General features: G+C 41.9%; 2 non-coding genes across 2 annotated transcripts; both read right to left on the reverse strand.

The window, feature by feature from the left end:
- Positions 1–12,403: 12,403 nt before the first annotated feature.
- trnaa-cgc (transfer RNA alanine (anticodon CGC)) lies at positions 12,404–12,475 on the reverse strand. Its single transcript has one exon. It is a non-coding gene; the product is annotated as a tRNA-Ala (tRNA).
- Positions 12,476–18,376: 5,901 nt separating this feature from the next.
- Positions 18,377–18,449, reverse strand: trnak-cuu (transfer RNA lysine (anticodon CUU)). The gene has a single exon. It is a non-coding gene; the product is annotated as a tRNA-Lys (tRNA).
- Between the last annotated feature and the right edge of the window lie 366 nt (positions 18,450–18,815).

Genomic DNA, 18,815 nt, shown 5'->3' on the forward strand with positions numbered 1-18,815 from the left:
TAGCAACTCTCACTACATCACTTTAGCGTGATTTTGAAATGACTATCAACTCTCACCACATCACTGTAGCATCATTTTGAGGATCGTAGCAACTCTCACTACATCACTGTCGCATCATTTTGACATTTTTAGCAACTCTCATTTCATCACTGTAACATCATTTCTTAGGTTAGTTGCAACTCCCATGACATCACTGTAGCATCATTTTGAGGTTTGTAGCAACTCTCACTACATTACTGGAAGCATCAGTTTGAGCATCGTAGCAACTCTGCCTACATCACTGTAGCATCATTTCTTCGGTTAGAAGCAACTCTCATGACATCACTTTAGCATGATTTTGAAATTACTATCAACTCTAACCACAACACTGTCAGCATAATTTCTTAGGTTCGTAGCAACTGTCATAACATCACTGTAGCATCATTTTGAGGACCGTAGCAACTCTCATTACATCACTGTCAGCATCATTTTGAGATTAGAATCAACTCTCACTACATCACTGTCACCTCATTTTGAGGATAGTAGCAACTCTCACCATATCACTGTAGCATCATTTTGAGGATCGTAGCAACTCTCAATACATCATTGTCGCATCATTTTGAGGATAGTCGCAACTCTCACGACATCACTGTAGCGTCATTTTGAGATTCGCAGCAACTCTCATTACATCACTGTAGCATAATTTTGAGGATAGTCGTAACTCTCACCACATCACTGTAGCATCATTACTTAGGTAAGTAGCAACTCTCATTACATCACTTTAGCGTTATTTTTAAATTACTATCAACTCTCACCACATCACTGTCAGTATCATTTTGAGGTTTTTAGCCACTCTCACTACATCACTTTCAACATCATGTTGAGGTTAGTAGCAACTCTCAATACATCACTGTAATTTCATTATGAGCTTCATCGTAATTATCACATCACTGTCGCATCATTTTTAGGATAGTAGCAACTCTCACGTCATTACTGTAGCATCATTTTGAGATTCGTAGCAACTCTCACTACATTACTGTAGCATCATTTCTTCGGTTAGTAGCAACTCTCATTACATCACTGTTGCATCATTTTGAGGTTCGTAGCAACTCTCACCACATCACTGTAGCATCATTTCTTCGGTTAGTCGCAACTCTCACGACATTACTGTAGCATCATTTTGAGATTCGTAGCAACTCTCATTACATCACTGTAGCATCATTTTGAGGTTCGTAGCAACTCTCACCACATCACTGTAGCATCATTTCTTAGGTATGTAGCAACTTTCATTACATCACTTTAGCATGATTTTGAAATTACTATCAACTCTCACCACATGAATGTAGCATCATTTTGAGGATCGTAGCAACTCTCACCACATCACTGTAGCATCATTTTGAGATTCATAGGAACTCTCATTACATCACTGTAGCATCATTTTGAGGTTCGTAGCAACTCTCACCACATCACTGTCGCATCATTTCTCAGGTAAGTAGCAACTCTCATTACATCACTTTTGCATGATTTTGAAATTACTATCAACTCTCAGCACATGTCTGTAGCATAATTTCTTAGGTTTGTAGCAACTCTCATTACATCACTGTAGCATCATTTCTTAGGTTAGTAGCATCTCCCATGACATCACTGGAGCATCATTTTGAGGTTTGTAGCAACTCTCGCTACATTACTGGAAGCATCAGTTTGAGCATCGTAGCAACTCTGCCTACATCACTGTAGCATCATTTCTTCGGTTAGAAGCAACTCTCATGACATCACTTTAGCATGATTTTGAAATGACTATCAACTCTCACCACAACACTGTCAGTATAATTTCTTAGGTTTGTAGCAACTGTCATAACATCACTGTAGCATCATTTTGAGGATCGTAGCAACTCTCACCACATCACTGTAGCATCATTTTGAGGATCGTAGCAACTCTCAATACATCATTGTCGCATCATTTTGACAATAGTCGCAACTCTCACGACATTACTGTAGCATCATTTCTTAGGTTTGCAGCAAATCTCATTACATCACTCTAGCATCATTTTGAGATTCGTAGCAACTCTCATTACATCACTGTAGCATCATTTTGCGGTTCGTAGCAAACCTCACTACATCATTGTAGCATCATTTCTTAGGGAGGTATCAACTGTCATTCCACCACTTTCGCTTTATTTTGAAATTACTATCAACTCTCACCACAACACTGTCAGTATAATTTCTTAGGTTAGTAGCAACTGTCATAACATCTCTGTAGCATCACTTTGAGGATCGTAGCAACTCTCACCACATCACTGTAGCATCACTTCTTAGGTTTGTAGCTACTCTCATTACATCATTTTAGCATCATTTTGAGATTAGTATCAATTGTCACTACATCACTGCCACCTCATTTTGAGGATCGTAGCAGCTCTCACCACATCACTGTAGCATCATTTTGAGGATCGTAGCAACTCTCACTACATCAGTGTCGTATCATTTTGAGGATAGTCGCAACTCTCGCGACATTACTGTAGCATCATTTTGAGATTCGTGGCAACTCTCATTACATCACTGTAGCATAATTTTGAGGTTCGTAGCAAATCTCACCACATCACTGTAGCATCATTGCTTAGGTAAGTAGCAACTCTCATTACATCACTTTAGCATGATTTTGAAATTACTATCAACTCTCACCACATCACTGTAGCATTATTTCTTAGGTTTGTAGCAACTCTCATTACATCACTCTAGCATCATTTTGACATTTGGAGCAACTCTCATTACATCACTGTAGCATCATTTCTTAGGTTTGTAGCAGCTCTCATTACATCACTGTAGCATCATTTGGACATTTGTACATCTCCACATTTTGAGGATAGTCGCGACTCTCACGACATTACTGGAGCATCATTTTGAGATTCGTAGCAACTCTCATTACATCACTGTAGCATCACTTTGCGGTTCGTAGCAACTCTCACTACACCACTTCAGCATTATTTTGAAATTAGTAGCAACTCTCATTACATCACTTTATTAGCATCATTTTGAGGATCGTAGTAACTCTCACGACATCACTTTAGCGTGATTTTGAAATTACTATCAACTCTCACCACATCACTGTAGCATCATTTTGAGGATCGTAGTATCTCTCACTACATCACTGTTGCATCATTTTGACATTTGTAGCAACTCTCATTATATCACTGTAGCATCATTTCTTAGGTTAGTAGCAACTCCCATGACATCACTGCAGCATCATTTTGAGGTTTGTAGCAACTCTCAGGACATTACTGGAAGTATCAGTTTGAGGTTCGTAGCAACTCTCACTACACCACTTCAGCATTATTTTGAAATTAGTAGCAACTCTCATTACATCACTTTATTAGCATCATTTTGAGGTTCGTAGCAACTCTCACCACATCACTGTCGCATCATTTTGAGGATCGTAGTAACTCTCACTACATCACTGTTGCATCATTTTGACATTTGTAGCAACTCTCATTATATCACTGTAGCATCATTTCTTAGGTTAGTAGCAACTCCCATGACATCACTGCAGCATCATTTTGAGGTTCGTAGCAACTCTCACCACATCACTGTAGCATCATTTGTTTGGTTAGAAGCAACTCTCATGACAGCACTTTAGCATGATTTTAAAATTACGATCAACTGTCACCACATCACTGTAGCATCATTTCTTAGGTTTGTAGCAACTCTCATTACATCACTCTAGCATCATTTGGATATTTGTAGCAACTCTCATTACATCACTGTAGCATAATTTTGAGGATAGTCGCAACTCTCACGACATTACTGGAGCATCATTTTGAGATTCCTAGCAACTCTCATTACATCACTGTAGCATCATTTTTAGGTTCGTAGCAACTCTAACCACATCAATGTAGCATCATTTCTTAGGTAAGTAGCAACTCTCACGACATCACTGTAGCATCATTTATGAGGTAAGTAGCAACTCTCACCACATCACTTTCGCATCATTTCTTAGGTATGTAGCAACTCTCATTACATCACTTTCGCGTGATTTTGAAATTACTATCAACTCTCACCACATCACTGTAGCATTAAATTGAGGTTAGTAGCAACTCTTACTACATGACTGTCAGCATCACTTTGAGGTTATTCGAAACTTTCACTCCTTTGCTGTTAGCATCATTTTGAGTTCATTAGCGATTCTTACTACATCAGTGTCGCATCATTTTGAGATCATTAGCAATTTTTCCGACATCACTTTCGCATTATTTTGATGTTCGTAGCAACTCTTACTACATTATTTTTGCATTATTTAAAGGTTCGTAGCAACTCTTCGTACAAGACTTTCAGCATCACTTTGAGGTTATTCGAAACGTTCACTCCATTACTGTTAGCATCATTTTGAGTTCATTAGCAATTCTTATTAAATCACTGTAGCATCATTTTGAGATCTTTCGCAATTCTTCTGACATCACTGTCGCATTATTTTGAGGTTCGTAGCAACTCTTACTACATGACTGTCAGCATCACTTTGAGGTTTTTCGAAACACTTACTACATTACTGTAAGCATCACTGAGTTGATTAGCAACTAACACTACATTACTGTTAGCATCGTTTTGAGTTCAATAGCAATTCTTACGACATCACTGTCAGCATCACTTTGAGGTTATTTGAAACTTTCACTCCATTACTGTTAGCATCATTTTGAGTTCATTAGCAATTCTTCCTACATCACTGTTGCATAATTTTGAGATCATAAGCAGTTCTTCCGACATCACTGTCACATTATTTTGAGGTTCATTGCAACTCTTACTACATTACTGTCAGCATCACTTTGAGGTTGTTCGAAACTCTTACTACATTACTGCAAGCATCACTGAGTTAATTAGCAACTATCACTACATTACTGTTAGCATCATTTTGAGTTCATTAGCAATTCTCCGACATCACTGTCGCAATATTTTGAGGTTCGTAGCAACTTTTACTACATCACTTTCGCATTTTTTTTGAGGTTCGTAGCAACTCTTACTATATGACTTTCAGTGTCACTTTGAGGTTATTCGAAATGTTCACTACATTACTGTTAGCATCATTTTGAGATCATTAGCAATTCTTCCGACATCACTGTCGCATTATTTTGAGGTTCGTAGAAACTCTTCCTACATGACTGTCAGCATCACTTTGAAGTTATTCGAAACACTTACTACATTACTGTAAGCATCACTGAGTTAATTAGCAACTATCACTACATTACTGTTAGCATCATTTTGAGTTCATTAGCAATTCTTCCGACATCACTGTCGCATTATTTTGAGGTTCGTAAAAACTCTTACTACATGACTGTCAGCATCACTTTGAGGTTATTCGAAACGTTCACTCCACTACTGTTAGCATCATTTTGAGTTCATTCGCAATTCTTACTAAATCACTGTCGCATCATTTTGAGATCTTTAGCAATTCTTCTGACATCACAATCGCATTATTTTTAGGTTCGTAGCGACTCTTACTACATGACTGTCAGCATCACTTTGAAGTTATTCGAAACACTTACTACATTACTGTAAGCATCACTGAGTTAATTAGCAACTATCACTCCATTACTGATAGCATCATTTTGAGATCATTAGCAATTCTTCCGACATCACTGTCGCATTATTTTGAGGTTCGTAGAAACTCTTACTACATGACTCTCAGCATCACTTTGAGGTTATTTGAAACACTTACTACATTACTGGAAGCATCACTGAGTTAATTAGCAACTATCACTACATTACTGTTAGCATCATTTTGAGTTCATTAGCAATTCTTACGACATCACTGTCGCAATATTTTGAGGTTCGTAGCAACTTTTACTACATCACTTTCGCATTTTTTTTGAGGTTCGTAGCAACTCTGACTATATGACTTTCAGCATCACTTTGAGGTTATTTGTAATGTTCACTCCATTATTGTTAGCATCATTTTGAGTTCATTAGCAATTCTTACTAAATCACTGTCGCATAATTTTGAGATCATTAGCAATTCTTCCGACATCACTGTCGCATTATTTTGAGGTTCGTAAAAACTCTCACTACATGACTGTCAGCATCACTTTGAGGTTATTCGAAACGTTCACTCCACTACTGTTAGCATCATTTTGAGTTCATTAGCAACTCTTTCTAAATGACTGTCAGCATCACTTTGAGGTTGTTCGAAACTCATACTACATTACTGTAAGCATCACTGAGTTTATTACAACTATCACTCCATTACTGTGAGCATCATTTTGAGTTCAATAGCAATTCTTACAACATCACTGTCGCATCATTTTGAGATCATTAACAAGTCTTTTGACATCACTGTCGCATTACTTCGGAGGTTCGAAGCAACTCTTACTACATGACTGTCATAATCACTTTGAGGTTGTTCGAAACACTTACTACATTACTGTCAGCATCACTTTGAGTTCATTAGCAACTATCACTACGTTACTTTTCGCATCGTTTTAAGTTCAACAGCAATTCTTACCACATCACTGTCAGCATCATTTTTAATTTACTCGCAACTCAAACCACATGACTGTCAGCATCACTTTGAGGTTATTCGAAACTTTCACTCCATTACTGTTACCATCATTTTGAGTTCAATAGCAATTCTTCCTACATCACTTTTGCATCATTTTGAGATCATTAGCAGTTCTTCCGACATCACTGTCGCATTATTTTGAGGTTCGTTGCAACTCTTACTACATTACTGTCAGCATCACTTTGAGGTTGTTCGAAACACTTACTCAATCACTGGAAGCATCACTGAGTTAATTAGCAACTATCACTACATTACTGTTAGCATCATTTTGAGTTCATTAGCAATTCTTCCGACATCACTGTCGCAATATTTTGAGGTTCGTAGCAACTTTTACTCCATTAGTGTCGCATTATTTTGAGGTTCGTAGCAACTCTTACTACATGACTTTCAGCATCACTTTGAGGTTATTCGAAACGTTCACTCCATTACTGTTAGCATCATTTTGAGTTCATTAGCAATTCTTACTAAATCACTGTCGCATCATTTATAGATCATTAGCAATTCTTCTGACATCACTGTCGCATTATTTTGAGGTTCGTAGCAACTCTTACTACATTATTGTTGCATTATTTTGAGGTTCGTAGCAACTCTTACTACATTAATGTTAGCATCATTTTGAGTTTATTAGCAATTCTTACTACATCACTGTAGCATTAAATTGAGTTCATTAGCAACTCTGACTACAAGACTGTCAGCATCACTTTGAAGTTGTTCAAAACACATTACTACATTACTGTAAGCCTCACTGAGTTTATTAGCAACTATCACTACATTACTTTTAGCATCATTTTGTGTTCATTAGTAATTCTTACGACATCACTGTCACATCATTTTGAGTTCATTAGCAATTCATAGACATCACTGTAGCATTAAATTGAGGTTAGTCGCAACTCTTAATACATGACTGTCAGCATCACTTTGAGGTTGTTCGAAACACATTACTACATTACTGTTAGCATCACTGAGTTTTCGCAAATATCACTACATTACTGTGAGCATCATTTTAAGGTTAGAAGCAACTCTTACTACTTTACTGTTGCATTATTTTAAGGTTCGTAGCAACCATTACTACATGACTGTCATAACTCTTACTACATTACTGTCAGCATCATTTTGACTTTATGCGCAACTATCACTACATTACTGTTAGCAACATTTTGAGTTCATTTGCAATTCTTCTGACATCACTCGCATTATTTTGAGGTTCGCAGCAACTCTTACTACATTATTGTATCATTATTTAAAGGTTCGTAGCAACTATTACTACATTACTGTAAGCATCACTGAGTTGATTAGCAAATATCACTACATTACTGTTCGCATCATTTTGAGTTCATTGGCAATTCTTCCGACATCACTGTCGCAATATTTTGAGGTTCGTAGCAACTTTTACTACATTACTGTTAGCATCATTTTGAGTTCATTAGCAATTCTTCTGACATCACTGTCACATTATTTTGAGTTTCGTAACAACTCTTACTACATTATTGTTGCATTACGACATCACTGTAGCATTAAATTGAGTTCATTAGCAACTTTTACTACATGACTGTCAGCATCACTTTGAAGTTGTTCAAAACACTTACTACAACGGTCAGCATCACTTTGAGGTTGTTCGAAACTCTTACTACATTACTGTTAGCAACACTGAGTTTATTAGCAACTATCACTACATTAGTGTTAGCATCATTTTGAGTTCATTAGCAATTCTTCCGACATCACTGTCGCAATATTTTGAGGTTTGTAGCAACACTTACTACATGACGGTCAGCATCACTTTGAGGTTATTCGGAATGTTCACTCCATTACTGTTAGCATCATTTTGAGTTCATTAGCAATTCTTACGACATCACTGTCGCACCATTTTGAGTTCATTAGCAATTCTTCTGACATCACTGTCGCATTATTTTGAGGTTCGTAGCAACTCTTACTACATTACTGTCAGCATCACTGATTTGATTAGCAACTATCACGACATTACTGTTAGCATCATTTTGAGTTCATTAGCAATTCTTCCGTCATTACTTTCGCATTATTTTGAGGTTATTAGCAATTCCTACGACATCACTGTCACCTTATTTTGAGGTTCGTAGCAACTCTTACTACATGACTGTCAGCATCACTTTGAGGTTATTCGAAACTTTCACTACATCACTGTCGCATCATTTTGAGATTATTAGCAATTCTTACGACATCACTGTCAGCATCATTTTTGAATTCATGAACAATTCTTCCTACATCACTGTAGTATTACTTTGAGGTTATTAGCAGCTCTTACTACATTACTGTCAGCATCACTTTGAGTTCATTAGCAACTATCACTACATTACTGTTAGCATCATTTTGAGTTTATTAGCAATTCTTTCGACATCACTGTCGCATCATTTTGAAATTAGCAATTTTTACTACATCATTTTAGCATTATTTTGAGGTTATTAGCAACTCTTACTACATCACTGTCAGCATCATTTTTAGGTTACTCGCAACTCTCACCACATGACTGTCAGCATCACTTTGAGGTTATTCAAAACTTTCACTCCATTACTTTTTGCATCATTTTGAGTACATTAGCAATTTTTAATCCATTACTGTCGCATCATTTTGAGATCATTAGCAATTCTTCTGACATCACTGTCGCATTATTTTGAGGTTCGTAGCAACTCTGACTACATGACTGTCAGCATCACTTTGAGGTTGTTCGAAGCGCTTACTACATTATTGTAAGCATCACTGAGTTTATTAGCAATTCTTACAACATCACTGTATCATTATTTTGAGGTTCGTAGTGTGGCAAGGCGAGCGGTGGAGAACAGTTGCCAACAACGCCACCTGGGGGCTTTCACCCCAGTACATAAACAAAATTTCAAAATGACCAGGCTTCCATTTGAACAAAGGCACACAGTTCGAGAGACACAACAGGACAGTACAGTGATTCCCAATTATAAAAATACTTTTATTAGAAAAATAGTTTAAAATGAGCAACAGACTAAATGAATACCAATGGATATAATAAGGAGTGCAAGAGGAATTACCGAAAGGAAAAGGGGACAGGGCTGGGGCTTACCACGACAGCGGTCACGAAAAGGGGAGGAATCCAAAAAAGAATACTACACTGCACCCGTGACACAGCAAACCAAAAAATAATCATGAATAAGGAACCACCACCAGGGGGACCGCTGCCGCTCTGGGCCCTCAACACCTGTCAAAGAAAAGAAAAGAACACCATCAAAAACATGAAATCAAGGCAACCCTCACACACGAACTAAATATCTCCAACTGGTGAAGGTCATCCAACCCTGCATGAAGGTCAACATGAGGATGGTTTTGATCCATCAACCTCTGGGTTCTGGGCCCACCTCTCTTCCTCTGCTCTACCATTTATTAAACTGCCCTTGATTTAGTATTATTTATTTCTTTTATTATTATTATTAATTATTTTATTGACTTCACCCTGATAACCAGGAGGTAACGTGGTAGTCAGAGCAGCGGTGCTCAGGTCTGTGGACTCAGAGGAGGATTATGTCTGGATCTTTTCTTTTGATGTCCTGCTGTCTGCTCTTTGCTTTTGGAGCTTCCTTCAACAACTACCAGGCCTCCTGGGTACTGTAGGAAACATGGTCAAGTTCTTCTGACTTCTCCAGGAACGTCCTGCTCACATTGGTCTGTCTTCATTTTGACTCCTCCCACTGCCACAATGACCAGCCTTTATACTCTTGGTGACTGGGGCCCTGGTTGCTGCAGGCCTCAACACCAGCCTGTGGTTGTGAGCAGGGCAGAACAGAACTGACAGTATCTCCCATGCAGGACCTGGGTCAGCGCCTGGTGCCAGCTGGGGCGCCGCTTTAACCTGGACCCCTAGAGGATCTTCTCCAGGAACTGGCCTTTTTGGTTCCATCAAGGCCTGAGAGGATGGTGAAGAGTGATCCTCCACCAGGCAGCACAGTCAGCAGCAGCCATTTTGTTCCACTAGAATCAAGTATGATAGTGACAGACTGGTGAGTACTTGCTAACTGACACTTCCTGTTTTTACTGCTATTCTTCCATGAATGTGCTCATGTTGGCTGGTCCCCAACCACAGTTTCAAAGCCATGATGACATCTTTCATCAACAATCAGACTTATTTTTTCTCTATTAGGACAAATAAGGTTCCAACTGACACGGCTGGCCAACGTCCTGGAGTTCCTTCAGCCTGGAGAACCAGGTGCTGGTTCCTTCTTTTACCAGGCAGGAACGGGCAGCAGATCCAAGATCAGTAGGTGCAGATGTCTGCTTTGACTGGTAGGAGGAAAGAGAGCAGGAGAGCTGGTCAGAGACAAAGACAGATCATGAAGAAGGAGTGCTGTATTCTGCTAGCACATGCTAGTGACAGTCAGAGATCAGGAGTCTCAGCAGGGAAAGATTCATCTCTTATTTCAGAGGACAATTGGACGTTCACTGGAAGACAGTGACGTGTGGTGAGGTTCATGGCTGGTGAGGCACCGACTCCATCACAATCAGATCTGTCAACATATGAAAAAAACCCTGCATTTAATAATAAAAAACAGTCAAAAAATGTTCTCCATGTTTTGGCTTCTGTCTGCCACAGCTTCTTCAGCGCTCTGGATACTTTAGCGTGAACCTCCTGCTTCCACTGAAAATCCAGTTTAGAAAATTGTTTTAGCTTAGAAATGTAATCCTCCATTGTGACATTACGGCCACTCAGGAGAAAAACAATAACTGAATGACTGCACTTGACTTTCCTAACAGTAAATTGTAGTTCGCTGTCACTTCTTCTTCTGCAGTGGACCGGAGGAGGCGCAAGCAGAATCCCTGGGCTCACTAGCGCCTCCTCCATGAGGCAGGAGAACTGCGTGCCTCACCCAGCACCTTTTCGCAGCCGTTTTATGATCGCTCAGCACAAGAAACACGTTACACTCAGTGTATACAAAAACACTCTACATGATATTCACCAGCTAAACTATAGAAATGTAGTTTGTTTTGCAGAAGTATTTGAACATTTTAATAGCGCCATAGAAAGAGACAGCAATACGGGCTCCCTGCATAGCATGCAGCACAGTTAGCCGAGTCATTGAGCAATGCCTGGTGAGGCTCAGCTGCCTGGTGCCTCACTCTTCTCAGTATTTAAACGATAAATATGAAAAATCTGTGATTTTGAATAAAAAATAACTTAAAACTGGTTGAGTTAAAAGCAAAATAACTTTATCGTACAAATCAAAGGATAAATACAATAATTGCTTTTATTTTTTTCAATTTACATTTTTTCTTTCCATGATGACGGGCGAGGCACGGCCTCACTTGCCTCCCCTGACCGCACGTCACTGACACACACACACACACACACACACACACACACACACACACACTGAGACATGCAGCAGCTCACAGTAACTGCCTCCGTCACACAGCAGATAGACTCCTTTCTATAACAAGATAAGCAGTAGAAATGGATGGAAGTGATGATGAACTGATGAACAGGTGATTTGTCCAAAAGTCAACATCAGATTCATTTCCAATCTGTGGAAGCAGTTTCATCTTGAGGTTCCAGGTAAGAACAGCCAGCTGTGGGCTGACACACATCTCTTCAGGAGCACTTCTATGCTCCAAACTTGCCAGGTTGAATTGTGTCTGTATTCTGAGGGCAGCAGGAGGACGGAGGAGTGAGGACACACACATTTGGACCTGAGAGCAGCTGTGTGTGGGATTTCCCCAGCAAAGATAAAACCAGCTCCTTCATGCTGGCTATGAAGGCTCACAGTCACACTGACCCAGCTACAAATACTTTGATATGCAACAGACTGGTTTCTCTTCTGCTAGTTTTTTATCAACTGTTGTCACATTTAAGGATCACTTGAGCTGATAAGATGAAGGCTCCAAAGGACCAGCTGGAGATGCCGGGGATTGAACCCAGGGCCTCATACATGCGAAGCATGCGCTCTACCACTGAGCTACATCCCCTCTGGTAGAGTCACTGTTTAACTGATGAAACACAAATTTTAGGGATAAAAAGGAAGTCAGCCTGTGATCTCAAAGGCTCTGTGATCTCAGGAGTTTCACTGTGATGTCAGCCCACACAACCTTAGACCACAGAGGCAAGTCAGGCTCCAGGAAGCTGAGGCTGCTCCGTTCTCAGTCCAGTCCAGAGTGAAGGTTTCCCTCTCAGAAGCTTTCCAATCCAGCCCAGATCCTCTCTGACTAGCAGGAGTCTTTGACCAGGAAATGAGAATTATATTGAACGTCTGCACATCCTCAGAATGAAGTAAAAGTATTTGTGTTCCTAAAATAATCTCCAGATGCTAAGATCAATTATTAACATTGATTGACAGCTCTAAACTGACCCACCATCACTATACAGTTGCAACTGAAATATTTAGAAATATTTCAAGGAAGCAGCAGGCCCTCATCTGCCCCGGTCCACCCGACTGTGTCCCCTGAGACAGATGACAGCTCACTTCTGGCAGAGGCAGTTGGGTTGAGGACCGTTGCTGATGTCATCAACTGATGTCTCCATCACCAAAGGTGACAGACAGGATGGTCATGGACATAAAACAGAGGTCGAAGAATGAGAAAGAATGGTTGTCCTGACTGAAGTTTAGCTTGAGCTTTTTAATTTGTTACTAAAGGAAGTACTGGTACAAGTACAGGCAGGCGAACTTTCCACAAATATTCAGAATTAACTTTGACAACCAAAACATGAACCAAGACGACAAAATAGTGAACATGAAAAAGGAACCAGTCCCACCTTCTTGTGTGTTCCTGCTGAAGTAAATGTTTATGAAGATTTGTTGTGTTCTTTTTCCAAAGGTCCAGCCAGCATTGCAGGTCTCAGGAGGAGGAGCCACTTCAGCAGGATCTGTGGGACAAATCCCCCCACGGTGAGACCTGTCCAGCTCCCTGCAGCTCTGCAAGTGTTACCAACTCTTCATTCCAGCTGTTTGGTTGAATCCCATTTTTTCACCTTTGAACCTTTTGAACACTGATGAGGAGGTGAGGCTGGAGGCAAAACCACAACCTCACGTCATCTGATGAACCAAAATGCCAGACACTTCCTGTCACTGCTCCAGCACCACCTGTCTCCCCTCCATGTCTTTACCATCTGTGCAGCTTCCTGCTGTCCCTGGACCCTCACAGGTGATCGCTCCACCTGGAGCCTCACAGATGGGTTCAAACCTCCCAATACCTGCAGCCCAGCCTCGACCCACTCAGACACAGTCACCCGTTCAAGCTGGGCCTGGTACCACACTCCAGTACAGACAGAGAGAAAGAAGACACACGGGATCCTTTGAAGAAAATGTAATAAAGACAGGAAGCCCCCATCACATTGTCAGTGTTTCAGTGACTGGCATTGGGAAGAGACTGAGACAAAGTCACGTTATGAATGGAGGGCTGAGTTGGAGCAGAGGGGGGCAGGATCCTGGGGGTGGACTGTCTTTAGGAGGCTGAGGTGTCTGGTGGTCTTGGTGGACCCTCTGCATCTCAAGCTGAGACCACAGAGTCCTGTGTTCTTGAGTCATTGTCTATAGTCTCTGTTGTTGGAGAGCTCAGTGTGGTCCCTGGTGGTCTAGTGGCTAGGATTCGGCGCTTTCACCGCCGCAGCCCGCGTTCGATTCCCGGTCAGGGAATGAGTTATTTAGAGGTTGAGGGAGAGGTGATCAGGTGGTCCACATGATGGTGGAGGTGATGAACTGTGAATCCATCATGGCTCCACTCTCACCCCCATTGTAGTGTTCTTGGTTCACTCTGCCATGGCCCCATGTTGAAGGGTGACTGTCTCATTCAGGTCCAACCCTTTGTTAGACTCTATTAAGTCACTGACTCCTGCAAGGACAAACTGTAATCCTCCTTAGTAGCTTTGGTTCCTTGCAGCACAGAAAGTCTGTTCACTGATGTAGGAACTGAAAATCTTAGAGCTCCGGTCCTTCGTTCCTTCCTCCACTGAGCAGAAGAAACACAGAATAGTGGGCAGTTCCTCCTACAGTTCTCAGAAAGTCTGAGGGCACCAAAGAAAGGAGGGAAATGCAATCAATGTTGAATTATTTTACATTTCTTATATTTGATCAAAGATAGAACTTAATAAGCGTCCATCAACCTGCAGGACAAACTCCTTCACTGTGTGGGAGGTTCAGAGTCCCTGGTTTGATTGCAGCTTTGACCTGAGCAGGTGTTCATCCACATCTCAGTAACAGGGGACACTTTATCACACCAGTGGACAAACATCAGCATTCATCACCCAGCAGCTCCTCTGATCAACAGAACAAGCTGAAGTATTCTGGAGAATGAGGGCATGGATCCCTCTACCTCTCACATGCTAAGCTAGCACTCTACCATTGGAGCTAAGTCCCCTTTTGAGCTTCCATTTGAGTTTTCTGTTCCCATCTCTATGGTAACGGTCAGTTTTGACCCACATCTTCAATCAGCTGTAAAATTCACTAAAAACAATTTTCTATCATCCAAGTTGTTTCCATCTCTTGGTTTCCTTGGTAGGCTTCCTTATCCATGGAAATATTGATTTGAATATTTTGTTGTGGGCCTCTGGACCTTTTTATAGTCAGTAAACCCTCAATTTCAATTAAAAAAATGATAAAATGAACCTTTGGGTTTGGCATAAAAGTCTTTTTTTTAGCAACAGAACTTTAATATAAACACTAAATGAAAAGCAGAACAGGCCAGAACACAAACTCTGCTCTGCCGTCCTTCCTGGTTACTGGGCATGGACTGCTGGAAGGGGCATTTTCCTCAGAAAGGGACAAGACGTTCATCCACTCTCACCTCTGGCCCTGGGTTGAATGTTGGTGCAAGGAGCTGCACCCATCTTTCCCAGACATCCCCAATGGGGGCAAGCTTGTCAGTTCTTGCTCCGGTGTCTCTGTCGTCAAATCTGAGGACTCTTGATGTTCGTTGAAAGTTCTGAAGTGGCCTTGTGGCCCGGAAAATATTTCTGCCTGTCGATGCGTCCCAGAGACGATCAGTGGCCTCACTGCAGGATCTGAACACTCCAGGAAGAAGAAGAACACCAATAGAAGCATCCAGGTGTCCCTCATCAATGTCTTTCCACTTGTCACCATGGACTTTTTTTCCTTTGAGGTTTGTCACAGCAATGCTGACTCTTTGTAGTGACAGTGGCATGAACAGAACCATCAACCATAAACAGCTCCAAACATGTCTTGATGTCACTGCCTCTCGTCACAGCAAACCTTGTGATTCCAGGGCTCATTTTGATGACATCAGCAGCAGCTGCCCTGCCATGTACATCAGGAGACACTGAGCTCCAGCCAATGTTCCCTCTAGTTTTTCATGTGTCTGGTTATCCTCACAAGCTCCCTGAGCTCACTGAGGACCACTGTGAGCACTGAAACTGGGAGACGGTTCCACAGGAGGGGAGCCTGATAGCTGAAGCCTCTGGCTCCATTCTACTTTCAGAACTCTAGGAACCACCAGTAACCCTGCATCCTGGGAGCGAAGGGTTCTAGCTGGATAATAGGGGACTAGGAGCTCTGTCAGGTAGGAAGGAGCCTGACTGTTGAGGACTTTGATGGTAGAAGGAGAATTTAGAATTCTATTCTGAATGTGACAGGGAGCCATGCAGAGAAGCCAGTACAGGAGAGACATGGTCTCTTCTACTAGTTCTAGTCAGGCAGCAGCGTTCTGGACCAGCTGGAGAGTTTTCAGGACCCACTTCTTCTTTTGGTCACAGGTTTGAAGATACCTGTGGAAGTGAAAGGAAAGGCTGCGAGAGACCTGCCACACCTCTCCAGTGACCTGGGACATGATGGCAGTGGTGGGATTTGAACCCACACCTCCTCAGAGACTGGAGCCTTAATCCAGCGCCTTAGACCGCTCAGCCACACTACCTCACTGAGCTGTTCTCTGAGTTGGTCTGCTAAAGGCATGTTGAAGAGGAAGTAACATAATGATATAAAACTGATTCTGAAGGGGGACCCCTTCCCTCCACGGTCACAGGAAGTGACGACAGCGCCGCTAGAAGCAGGAAAGAAATGGTAAAAGGACTCAGTTTGTACAGAGCCTTTCTACCTCAGCAGCACTCAAGGAGCTGAACAATGTCCTCTCATTCACACACTCACACACTGATGCTGAAGGCTGCCATGCAAGGAGCCAACCTACTCATCAGAAGTATTTAGGGGTTCAGTATCTTACTCAAGGACACTTTGACATGGTCACTAGAGAAAGTGAGGATCAAACCAGCCACCCTTTGGTTGCCAGACGGCCACGCTACTCCTGAGTCATGTGACCTGGATAAGATGGTGAACTACAGCTGATCGCCATGCTAGCAAACCCCTTTTGTTTGGTTTGGTTGTTGTTTAGTGACTGTGGATGAATACACAGGAGAAGTTGAGCATAAATTTGTGTTCCCTGTTCACTTGAATATCTGTAGGAGTGTGAGGTGGAAATACTACTTGGAGGAGAATGAGAGTTCAGTCTCAGCACTATGACCTGTGCTGACACTAAAACATGTCAGCCCACAGAACAAAGATGGCAGTCCTCTGGGAAAGCAGGTACACCACACATACATGAAGAAACCCTACAGGAAACAAATATGTTGCCAGAGACTTTTACTCTGTTTTTGTTGTTTACCCAAGTACAGGATTGGAGGGAGACTGATGGTCGCTGTTTGGGTCATGTGACTGAAGTCATCCATTCATGTCAGTGATTTCACTTGGCAGGACTCTCATTACCAAATCGGCCGCTCTGCAGCACAATACACAATCATTAGCTCAGTGCTACGTGAGCCAAGAGCAGCAGGTGAGCAGACAAGCCGCGTTACCTGTCCGAAGCAAAACATCCGGCGCGGAAATGACGTCACCCGTCAGGAGCAGCGAGAGAGAGAGAGAGAGAGAGATGGGGCAGGGAGGGAATCGCCCCTCTTATGAGTGAGGGCGCCTCCGGTGGTTGGCTGTGCAATTGCCAATTAGGCATGACAGCTCACAGCTGTCTGTGCTGCCACACACCGATTCAGGCCTGGACTCCTGTCTCGCTGCCAAACTCCGCCTGACTCCGTAGAGCTGGTCAGCCTCCACTCAGTCCTCTTCATTTGGTTGGAGGTCACCATCGTTCATCCTACACACCTTTCCACCTGCCTCTTTGACGTCTACTTGAAGCTCAGATAAATCCAGGCTAATTCATACCTGCTACTCAATATGGGCCTTAATTACTCTGCTGGAATTATCACTCTGTCTTAAGGGTTTTCTTAATTGTATTAAATCCTCTTTAATTTCCAAGAAGTCTTCCAACTCATTCATTCATGCAAGCCACTGATCCACAAGACCTCATTGATGAGCTTCAACCTGAGACTGAGTGTTTCTCGTTGGATGAGACACCCATTCAATGAGACTCATTGTCAGTCCATTGAAATCTACTGGTGTTCCTGGTGAGTTGATTTAACAACATGAGCTGACAGAATCTACGTTCAGGTAGGAACCACCACATCCAGGGTTCTGGACCTTTGAGCAGGCAGAGCCATCAAAGTAGCAGACTAAGCTAGCAGACATTAGCATTGAGAAGAAACTGATACCTGAGCCTACTTTTGGGTCTGGTCAGGTGATGACACAATAATATGACATCATTGTCAGACTGACGCCTGCTCAACACTGACCAAACACTATGGCATTGTGGGAAATTTCTGCTTGGCTCGCGTCCATCAATACATATGAAGAAATTTCTCCAGAATCAGGATTGACAGTGGATACAATTGATTCCAAACTGGTTTTTCATTCTGAGTCGGGTGCAGGTGTGGAACTTCAGACACAGTCTGTGTTTGTGTTGTTCATTCAGTGATTTTTCTTACAATTCCCAATCACAGCTGCAGAAAGTGAGAGAACAAGCAGGGATGTTCAAGATGAACGCCCAACGTGGGGCTTGAACCCACGACCCTGAGATTAAGAGTCTCATGCTCTACCGACTGAGCTAGTCAGGCTACACCTGAGTAGCTTCAATAGCCTGAAGTGATCAGAGTGAGAGACGCTACAAGCTCTCCATCAGACTCACAGTCACATGAGCCATCACATGATTGATGAATGACCACAAACACCTTCATCTTTGACAAAGAAGTCAAATAAAAGGTGAACCACAGATGAGACACCAGTGGTAAAAACACTAAAGTGCTGTCAAGGAGAAACAGGATACGAGCAAACACACACACAAGTTACAGAGAGAGAACTCTCCCAGAGGGAAACACTCAAAGGAGAACCTAGACATCATCAGGCTGGATGACCTCATCAACATGAGACAGGTGGATAGGAAACAAGCTCAGAGATGTCAGGAACATGAGATCCAAGTGGTG

This window comes from Aulostomus chinensis, chromosome 1 (genome assembly GCF_037954235.1).
Source record: "Aulostomus chinensis isolate RoL2024-O1b breed Wild chromosome 1, RoL_Achi_v1.0, whole genome shotgun sequence".
NCBI lineage: Eukaryota > Metazoa > Chordata > Actinopteri > Syngnathiformes > Aulostomidae > Aulostomus > Aulostomus chinensis.